The 11,121-nt window shown below is 43.4% G+C and overlaps 1 long non-coding RNA gene across 2 annotated transcripts; it reads right to left on the bottom strand.

Annotated features, from left to right (window-relative positions):
* Window positions 1-255: 255 nt before the first annotated feature.
* On the bottom strand, window positions 256-10,872 carry LOC123364705. 2 transcript variants are annotated; one of them, XR_006577236.1, is made up of 5 exons: window positions 10,734-10,872; window positions 9,657-9,756; window positions 7,908-7,997; window positions 2,265-2,434; window positions 256-476 (listed from the first exon to the last, which is right to left on the bottom strand). It is a non-coding gene; the product is annotated as an uncharacterized LOC123364705 (long non-coding RNA). The 2 variants fall into 2 exon arrangements; XR_006577235.1 differs by lacking the exons at window positions 256-476; window positions 2,265-2,434 and having other exon boundaries at window positions 7,605-7,997.
* Window positions 10,873-11,121: the final 249 nt, after the last annotated feature.

The raw sequence follows: 11,121 nt of genomic DNA, 5'->3' as shown, positions 1-11,121 counted from the left end.
AATCATTACTCAGTTCTGCAAGACAACGCAAAATAATACAAGACACTAATTTGTGCAGAAGTGGTATGCTCTCAGGTATGGAGCTGCAGCACCATTTATAACACAATGGGCCATACAGTGCTGTTAAGGCACAGGTCTGCAGTGGGACAATGTAGAATGACACCACTCTAGAGGGAGCTCCAGAACAGTCCCCGAAGGAGGTATTCATTGAGTGCATTATTCTTTTGTTTTATTTAAGAAAAATGACTTGAAAAAAATCCACTACAACTGAAACTAATTATAACAAGCAGCAACTTAATTGTTCAGCTGAACACTACCTTAGTTACCTTGGTTTATTATCCTCACTATAGGAAAACCTTTTGTTATCCTCATTTCTTCCAAGAGATGCATCTCCAAATCATGTCCTGCAGCTAGTGAACAGCTGGCATAGTTGTGTGGGTTCATCTTGGGGGACACAAGGTGTTCAACGTTTCATTCTGGGAATGATATTTTACAGTCCTTAACAATATTATCAGTGACATTCTGAATAGTTGCTGCAGGTTAAGCAGCTGGGGAGCTTTAAGGTTTTTCTGTTTCCAACTGTCTACTGTATTTATTTTGGATTTCAACAACTACAAAAAAGGATCGTTTCCCAGGGCACCTATGTAAAAACCAGTGAGTTAACAAGGCTAACAGATATGCTGCTAGGTCAAAACAAAGCCAGACCCATCTTCTGTTATGCTACCACAGTTTCTTGTGTGGCAAAGCAAAATTGATGTTCTTTATTGGCTCTTTCTAGAAGAGAATCGTGGATTCAGTTTTGTTTTTTATCAGTGCTTCTTAAACCAAAGAATTTGTTTCTTCCTGTGTTTGTTCCCTAAAATGGGTAAGATCCCCACCTCACATAAAGAATCAGGGATAAAAGGACAGGAGCAATGTAAGGGACTCTTAAAGCCCTGAATCCAGTTGTGGAAGGAGTTCCCTGGTGCAGGAACTGTGGAGGATAGTTGTCAGGATGTCTTCTGACAAACCGCTTGCAAGCCCTAGCACGGGGTTATACCTGAGTGCGGCAGGACATCTTGGGTTTCCACTGTGTCCTGATTAGGGGCCTACCAAATTCACGGCCATGAAAAATGCATCATGGACTGTGAAATCTGGTCTCCTCCCATGAAATCTGGCCTCTTATGTGCTTTTACCTTATACCTTATACTACACAGATTTCACATTGGAGACCAGCAATTCTCAAATTGGGGGGCCAGACCCAAAAGGCGGTTGCAGGGGGGCCACAAGGTTATTTTAGAGGGGCCACAGTATTGCCACCCTTTCTTCTGCACTGCCCTCAGAGCTGGGCAGCCAGAGAGTGGCAGCTGTTGGCCAGGTGCGCAGCTCTGAAGGTAGCACCTTGCCAGCAGCAGTGCAGAAGTAAGGGTGGCAATACCATACCATACCATGCCGCCCTTACTTCTGCCCTGCTATTTTCAGAGGTGAGCAGCTGGAGAGTGGCGGCTGCTGACTGAGGGCCCAGTTATGCAGAGAGCAGTGCAGAAGTAAGAGTGGCAATACTATACCATGCCATCCTTAGTTCTGCACTGCTGCTGGCAGCTGCAATGCCTTCTGAGCTGGGGTCCTGGACAGCAGCCACCACTCTCCAGCTGCCCACCTCTGAAGGGGGCGCTGCCGCCAGCAGCAGCACAGAAGTAACGGTATCAGTCCTGCAACCCCCTCTACAATAAACTTGTGACCTCCCTACTCCCCCCGCAATTCCTTTTTGAGTCAAGACCCCTACAATTACAGCACCGTGAAATTTCAGATTTAAATAGCTGAAATCATGACATTTACAATTTTTAAAATGTCATGACCATGAAATTGATCAAAATGTACCATAAATTTAGTAGGGCTCTAGTCATGATTAGGGCCCTGTGAAAAAAAATCTTTTTTTTTTTTAATTCATGGCAGTGTCATGAGTAAATATCCATTTTCATGGGATATGCATGGCTGCTGTTTCCCCACAAAAACTGCTGTGATTTTTCCAACAGCAGGGAGGCAGACGCTGCTATCTGCATATACCCAGTCTTGTGTGCTCAGTGTGGCTTGTGGCACATGGTAGCTTCATGTCAAAACAGGAGTTTTGGGGCAGGAAGAATAGACAGCCAGTTTTGTGTGAGGCACAATAGCCAGTGCCACTGCCAGGATCCTACCTCAGAACTCCAGCCACCCACTTGGCCAAACTCCATTTGGAATGAGACTAGAGGATTAGACCCATGTTTTATTAGGAAATGAGATACCTTCAGACTTCTCTTTGATCCTTCATGTCAAGGGTAGGGGCCCAGGCAGAGACAGAAACATCCTAGAGATGAAGTCCTGGCTGCAAGGATGATGTCACCAAGAGGGCTTTGGCTTCCTTGACCACAGGATGCTGTTCCGGGAAGGACTGCAAAGCAGATACTGGGTTCACCTATCAAGGAAGGGGAAGAACATATCTAGATACAGATTGGCTAACACTCTGAGGAGGGTTTTAAATTCGACCAGGGCAGGTGACAAAAGCCTACAGGTAAGTCAAAAACATGGAAGAAGGTTCAGAATCTTGGGTGAGCATGGGCCATTATAGCAGTGAAAAGGGAAACACAACAGAGAACACAGGATAAAATCAAATCAGTATCTTAGATGCAGGGCCGGCTCCAGGCACCAGCATTCCAAGCTGGTGCTTGGGGCGGCATTCTGCAAGGGGCGGCAGTCCCTGTTGTTTTGCCCCCAAGCAGAGCGCAGAATTGCCGCCATGGGCGGAGGGGGCAGTCCGTGTGCCCTTAGGGCAGCAGGCACGTTTCCACAGTGGCAGCAATTCGGCGGCAGCTTCTATGTTTAGCTGTCCACGGCTGCTTCAGCTAAACGTAGAAGCTGCCGCCAAATTGCCGCCGCAGCGGAAACGCGCCTGCCGCCCTAAGGGCGCACGGACTGCCCCCGCCGCCCGCGGCAGCAATTCTGCGCGCTGCTTGGGGCGGCGAAAACTGTAGAGCTGGCCCTGCTTAGATATCTGGATACTAATATGAGAAGTAGGGAAGATAAGCAGGAAGAACTTGAAATGCTTGTGTTTATTACCTACTATGACATAGTTGGCATCACAGAGACTTGGTGAGATAATACGCATGACTGTAATATTGGTATAGAAGGCTACAGCTTGCTCAGTAAGGACAGATAGAGGAATAAAAGGAGGTGTTGCCTTATATATTAGAAATGTATACACTTGGACTGAGGTTGAGATGGAAATAGGAGACAGACTTGTTGAAAGTCTCTAGGTAAGGATAAAAAAGGTAAAAAACAAGGATGATTTCATGGTAGGGGTCTACTACAGACCACCTAATCAGGAAAGAAAGGCAGATGAGGCTTTTTTTAAACAACCAATAAAATCACCCAAAGCACAGGACTTGGTCCTTCCATGAGTGCAGGGACTGGATGAGATGACCTCTCAAGGTCCCTTCCAGATCTATGATTCAATTAAAGGCTTTTCTAGTCTCTAGCACAAAAGTTGCAGCAGTTTAGCTCTAACCACTCTACTAATGTTATGGAATCTAAGAAAATTTATCTAAGTTTAAACTTACACCACCTTACACATCACTTGTGAATTTGACCCATACTTGTGGAGTTCTTGCATAAGAACTATTCTCATGAGTAAAGGTTGTCAGGCTGAAGATCACAATTTGTGATGTGATGTAGGATTCTTTGAGTGCAAAAGCTTTATTTAAATGGAAGAGATTATTATTTTTGCTGTTATTAATCAAGATAAAATTCTGCAGTTAGTAGGAAGGGGTTGGTGCAAATGGGACATACCTATTTTAATTTAAATTGTTCTGTGAACTGGGGATTGGGTTGGGATTTTGCAGCTATAGTAGAAGAATAGAGAGAGAATATTGTGTTTTTAAAATATGCCTGCTTCTGCTCTAACTGGATTAGAGTGATGCGCACACCAAAATAATAATAATAATAAAAAATTGAACAGCTTCACTACTCAGGGGGTTACGCCAATTTTTTCTTTGGGCTGTAGCGATTTATAGCACTCCTAATGAGAGCCAAATTCTGCTTTCATTTACCCCATCATAAGTCCAAAGGAACTCCATTGCATCAAATCAGCATTACTAAAAGCAAATTCGGACCAGAGTTTGAGACCTGAACACACTTGAAAACTCAGCAATTTTCACTGAAAGCAGGTGCTAAGTTTCTCCTGGTTGTGTCAAAAGAGCAGTATATGATCCTTAAACAAAGTTTGTAGCAAACCCCAACCTTTAGGAGTCATGTGGGTTATACTGCACATCTATAAACTCTGCAAACTTTTATGAATTATCCAACTGTTTTCTTCTTAGGCTAGTGAGCTGTGTAGTTTCACAGATTTGGGCAGGTTTCTCTAAAAGGCAAGTTTCCTGACCACAGAGATTTTTTGCAAATTTTCTCAGATGTTAAGCACTGTGTATTAGAGAAGATTTCACAGTTATCGAAAGCAGTTGGGGAACTGTGCTATTTACAGAGTTTTGCTGTATTGCTATTTATTTCACAAGAGTACTGAAGGTAGGGTACCCATCCCAGAGACTGACAGTTCATTTTATAAGTAAGTTGAAACGGGGGGGGGGGGAAACAATAGCTTTAACCTAAATACTGTCTCTAGAGGAAAAAAAATTAAAAAGCAGGTTGCAAATTAAAGTGCTGCAATTTCTTGGCTTGATATACGATCCCAGTAATTTTCAAATATTCTATGGGGGAAAAAAAGTAACTTGATAAAAATGACCCCACGGAGTCCCATTTTTTTAGGCAGGTAAGCAAAGAGAGAGAGGAGAATTCAACCTTACAATGAATTAATTATTTTAAATCACTACTTTTCCACACTGTGGCAACTGCATGGCATGCAGTGTCAGCTATTGCTTCCAGTATTGACAATCACAAGATATTGTGGGTGTTCCCTTCCCCCCACCCCCACCAGTAATGGATGACTAAAGCAGTTGACAGCTGCATGTAAGTCAAGGCTAACTTCCAGCTGACTTCTCTAGCCTTTCATCCTAAAGTTGCCTTGCTCAGCACAGCAACCTTTCTCATGTACCATGCATGTCTGAGTCCCAGCAGCTGGGATGAAAACAAGAGCAATTCAGCTCTTACAATAATCTTCACGGATATGAGCTCCTACTAATCCTATCAAGTTATCTATATATATGGAGGCAAAAATTGTATTTCTGCTACCTTTAGTTTGCCCTATTCTCCCCGTCTCTCATGTCAATGTGTGAGAAGAAAGAAGAGGGGGGAAAAACCTTGCAGACTACCAGTTCAGCATTTAATAAATAAGTAAATCTGGCACTGCTAGTATCATTTCCTTTGACTAATGTAATTTCATGCTGGGGCTGGAGGCTTTGAGGGATTTATCCCCAAGCCATCATCTTTGTAAACCTAAGAACTTAGCAAAAAAAATAATAATAATAATAAAAAAAAAATTGGTGGTGCTTGGGGCGGCATTCTGCAAGGGGCGGCAAGTGGTGGTTCAGATTTGGCATAGCAGTAAAAATAATCATGATCTCTGCAAAATAAATCTAGTTCACAGAGGAAACCTTAAAAACAAAGATCTTGACTACTCTGTTTGGACACTAAAAATGCCATTGCTACAGGAATCCTTAGTCAAAATTACTATATCCAGTCCATTTTCTCCCCTTTTCCTATTCCTTGCTAAGCTGCACCCTCCCAACCCCATACACACTGTATGCTATGTGCCATTTGTCTGATCAACACCTTCCCCAAAGGTTGCATGATTCTTATTTGCACATAAAGCTAATTTCTTGTTTTATTCAATCTTTACCTCATCTAATTAAATGAATTTAACTTGACTGTGAAGGGTTCACTCCTTGTAGGCAACACTTTGTAGCCGGGTTCCCCTCCTCTTCTTTCCTGGTGCCACTTTCCAACAGCTGCTCCAACCCAGGAATAATCTGATCCCTCTCGTGATTCAGCTCTCCAGCCAGGCCACATATTTAATATCCATTCTTTTGGGGATATATAAAGTGTCTGTCCAGTGGTCAGGGAAGGGGCTCCCAGACCTCCCCCAGGGCTAAGATCTCAGATTCTTGACTCTCTGGGGCTCCAGCATCTTTTCCTCACTAGATCACCCTGGATCAGCAGTAGGTTTTCTGCCTTCTGCCCTGCCTAGAAGTTGGTAGGGGAATCCAGGCCCACCTTCTCCTCTGGGTTCCAATTCAGGGCCTTGTGTTAAGTAGCAATGGTCTTCTTCCCAAAGGTGCTCTACCACATCTTCCCTGGATTGTGTCCTAGCATCCCCTTTTACAAAGGGCAAAGTAGAGACAATAACCAAATAAACCCAAGGTAAATTGCAGAACTTCTAAATGTCCAGAGTCCTTTTCTCCTCAGCAGGTCTGGTAGAGTCCAAATAGCCAGAGGCTCCAATCAGCTGGGCTGCTCAAATTGCCCCTTCCAAGGACCTACAATTGTAGGACTGCTCACCTCCTCTAGTTGCCAGCTCCTGAGTGTCTATCTTCCCCTTTCAAGCTCCTCCTCTTCCAGCCCATATGTGGTTTTCAGATGTGGCAACCTGGGGCTAAAGTAGCATTTTAACAGCTTCTTTTCCAGTGCAGGGTTTGTACACCTGGTCACACTGACTAAAGATTAAGTAATACCTTCAGAATTTGGCCAGAACTTTGGAACTTTTTGTTTTTAATGAAATGTGCTATAAAATACAGAGCATTGGTAGATTTATCTTTTGAATTTGGGTGCCTAAATACTAAAGGTGGACAAATTATATAATGCAAAATTATCTGATGAATTTTGGCATTTTTCTTTGACTAAATTACTCACAATGGTTTTTTTTTTTTCAATTATTCAACCACCTGTATGGATAAGTGCTTGAATAGAATTTGGCAAATGATATTTTTTTGATACATTGCTTTCCAGTAGCTGTCAAATTAATTATTCATGGATACATACTTAATTGTTTGGTCAGCTACCAAATCAAAATTTAGGAGTTTCTTTAAACCCCCATACCTAGACATTGGGCATATTGTTGGGTTTTTTTGTAGATGAATTATGGCAAACTACAGTTGAATCACCTCTCTTTCTAGCTCATATTTAAAGGCCAGTGCAACAGATACAAAATCCAGTTAACATCAGTAATTGGAATTTAGAAGGAATCTTATCCTGCATCTGAGGTTTATCAGGTCACATGTCAATTACAGGTACATTTGATAGGCTAAAAAAGACTTTCCAAGATTTCCAAAAATGTCTAGTCACTTTGATTGGCTCAGTTTTTTGGCACCCAATTTGAGAAATCTTTACATTGCATGATTTTCACAGGGCAGATGCTCAGCGCTGACTGAAAATCAGGTCCCTGTAAGGCTGGGGAACCCCAAATCTGAAGCACCCATAATCACTAGTTACTTTTGAATATCTTGGGCACATTTATAGCCCCCACAGCTCAGCATAGCCTGTTGGTTATTAATTCTTTCAAAAGAAACAATATGTATATAAAAACCATCAGATGCAGCCAAGTTATGCAGTAATGTGGGGGCAAAAAAATCAGAAGTGAATTTGACTTGAGATCCAGCCACAGTTTCCAAGGCATTTATTATTATTGCCTCAGAGTGCTAAGCTGCCAGGAAGAATTGCATGCATTGCATAAAACAACTAATGGCATACAGCAAAACTAACATCATACTGAAAAGCAAGGCTTAAATGAAATTTTACCCATGCTTACAACAACAGGAATAGTTTATATGCTCCTGTTTTAAGTGTGAGATATTATATACGGTCCTTATCCTTAAATGCACTTTGTCCAGGCAGTCCTCCACTGGAAGGGAGACGGGCATGAAAGAGGAGAATAAATTAAACAGGTTTGCCGTGTGATATGGCAGCAGAAAAAAACAACCGAGATGTATGTTCTATGCAGAGACCTCAAAGTGCATGAAGTTCCTGTCTTGATGTCAGCATGGATCTTCATAGGTGCAGGGGTCTGCTCACTGCAGGATCCATGTGTAAGCGTTCTGTCCCAGGAGAGAGAAAGATGTCCAGAAATGAAAATTAAAGCCAATAATTTATCCAATAAAATGTCAATAACTTATATTCTGTAAATGGAAAGTCAAAGATCGTGGACCTCATTCTCCTCTCACTTACGTGAGTTTTACACCAGTCTAATTCTACTGATTAAAAGCATGATAAATGAGGAGAGAATCAAGCACCTTACATGGGCCTGAATCCAAGTCTCAGATCTGAACACTTACAAAATTTGGGAAGGTTTGGATCTAAACTTTACAGCTATCTCCATAATGGGACAAACTAAAACTCTAGATGCAAACACCCCTGAGTGCTGGGGAATTTTGAATGGTTGCCAAAAGAACCAGTGGCTAGAGCCCATTTCAACTTAAATTTTTGCAAAGTAATGTGTTCATTTACTAAAGAAAATATACTGGGAAATTAAAATGACAATGGAAACAGAAAGCACCACACAAAGGAAATGGGAAATTCTCAAATGGGGATTGCAGTGTTTCTAATTACATAAATAAGTGGGTGTGGGGACAGAAAAGGGAAACAGTGCAGATGAACAAGAAAATGCAGGGAGTGATCAAAGATGAGAAAAGTACATAGAAGATGTAAATCTACGGCAGGATATTTATATGATTAAACTAAAGCAATGAAAATGAGCAAAATGGCCAAGTTTGAGAATGAAAGGAGGGTTGCAAAAGAAATAAAGGCAAATAATACAATATTTTATAACATATGTAAGGGGCAAAAGGGTGGTGAGAGACTGTATGTCTTCTGAAGAGCAGCAAGGGGGAACTTGCTGAACAGAAAAGGAAGAGCTGGCTGGGAAACTGAATCACTTAATCTTCAGTTTGTACTAGGGAGAGCTGGGAAAATATGAGAGTAATAGAGAGATTTTTCAATGGCAAACAATGAACATTTACTGCAACAAAAGGTCACATCAGAAGTGGTTGCAGTACTGTTTGGAAAAGGACTATATGTCCACTAGGGAATGTTTATTGCACACCATCAGGGTCCACATGTGCCGGTTAGTGAGTGAGATGCTGATGCACATTAGAATTTAAACCCCAGCTGGTGCAGTCCCATGGCACCATGTAGAAAAGCCCTAAAGTACAATAGATGATAACTAGGTGGCATCTGTTGGTAAATGCTGACACAAGATTGTGTTTGTTTTGACATATGCCACAATTATTGTAAAGCTAAAAAGTAATAGCGTCGACATTCTGCTTTTGAGCAAAAGAATTCCAGAAGCTCCAAATTGAGAAATAGACTGTGAATTTAAAAAAGGCTTCACCATCCCAAGAGCAGACCAAGAGGGAATTATGAACCACTGTCCTAATTCCCTCCTATCATGATACTTTTTAGTTCCCATTTCTGTAATATAGGAGTTCCTCAAAATCAGTAGCCTTATGAAAACCACTAGTATCTCCATTGCACAAATGGGAACAAGACACAGAAATACTAAATAACTTGCCCAAGGTCACACAGGCAGTCTGTGACAGAGAAAGTAACTGACTCTAGATCCTAGTGCCCTAACCACTGGGCAAGCCGCCTTCTTCTCCCTTTCTGCTGTCTCAACTGTGCTGGCCCATGCACTGGAAAGAAAGGCAGAACTAAAGATCCATCCATCCCCTGCCCCTTTCAACCCACTTGCCACCTACCTGTCCAGTAGACGCTGCTCTCCTCACCATGTTGGGGGTGACTTATGCCACATAAGGCAAGGACAATCTTATCCTATGCTTGTGTTAGTTAGAAGCATGTCTGAAAGAGGAAAAAATAGAGAAAAGCATGAAAAGGGGCACAGAAACTTGCCCCATACTAACACTACTGAGACCATCACTGGGCCTGTGAATTGAACAAGCATATGTTACAAGGAAGAAATATTACCTATACCGGAGTGGCCAAACTTACTGACCCTCTGAGACGCATACAACAACCTTCCGAAGTTTGAGAGATGGGGCGCGCTTGCCAGGGCTCAGAGCTTCAGCCCCGAGATCCCCTTCCCTGCAAGGCTGAAGCCCCAAGACTCCCTACTCGCTGGGCAGAAGCCAGAGGCAATGTGTGAGGGGGACACATGGGATCACATGCCCTCCCAGATTTTTGCCAGGGTTTGCTGGCCCCACTTGGTCACATGATGCTGCCACCTCCCTGCATGGCAGCTGCTGGAGCCAGCAAGCTGGGAGCTGCGACTTGGGTAGAGACAGCAGCTAACAGCTGGTAGCTGCAGGGAGCTGCTTTTGCTGCTGCCTCTCTCCAAGGAGCTAAAGCACATGCCCCTCCCTGCAGCTCCCAGGTGTTTCCTGCTGCCACTCCATGCAAAGCTAACACCTGGGAGTTGCAGGGAGGAGCCACTGAGGGAAAGAGGGTATGTGTGCCTGGGTGTGTGTGACTCAAGCTATTGGGGTGAACAAACCTTTAAATTGTGCCCCCACCCCATCTCAGCAGGCCCCAGTCATCTCCAGAGAAGGCCCTAGCCCCACCACAAGGCAGAATCCCCTAGCTTCCCCCACCCCAGTCTGGTAGACGGAGAATGGTCAGATGTGGGAGGTTCCAGAAGCTGCACTTTAACTGTAAAAAACAAGCTGCAGTTTGGTTACCCCTGACCTATAGGGGCTTGGCTCAAAGCCCCATCACCTGATCCTTGGCAAAGACAACTGTCCTGTCACTTCTCATCACAGCCAGACTGTCACAGCAAAAGTCTCTCCTATGCCTTTCAATTCCTCTTTCAGTCAGATTACCTAGCTTTGATCATGGCTAGTGGATTCTCTGGCATCCTGGGATACCAAACACCACATTGTGACAGTCCTCTGTAGCACACCAGATGTGTCACCGTTGAGGGAAGTGATAGAGGTGCCTTAGCTGTTAAAGGCATTTCAGATCTAGAACCTAGTGGAATCAAATACCATTCCCCAACTGCCCTCAGATGCCACATTCTTTCCTCACACAGCCTGCCTCCATGGCCCTGCTCCTCCCAAGTGTCCTCCTAACTGCCATGGATACTCCCTCTGCTGCCCCATCAGCCTTCCTGTCTAGAGGAAAAGAGCAGCAGAAGAATCTAACCCAGCAAATTCACCATATGGCCCTCGAAAGGCCCATGACCTCTCAGCAGTTTCATCACATAAGCCA

The sequence above is a fragment of the Mauremys mutica genome, chromosome 2, assembly GCF_020497125.1.
Source record: "Mauremys mutica isolate MM-2020 ecotype Southern chromosome 2, ASM2049712v1, whole genome shotgun sequence".
Taxonomy (NCBI): domain Eukaryota; kingdom Metazoa; phylum Chordata; order Testudines; family Geoemydidae; genus Mauremys; species Mauremys mutica.
The sequence above is the reverse complement of the archived record's forward strand: the minus strand, read 5'-3'. Positions and strand labels throughout refer to the sequence as shown.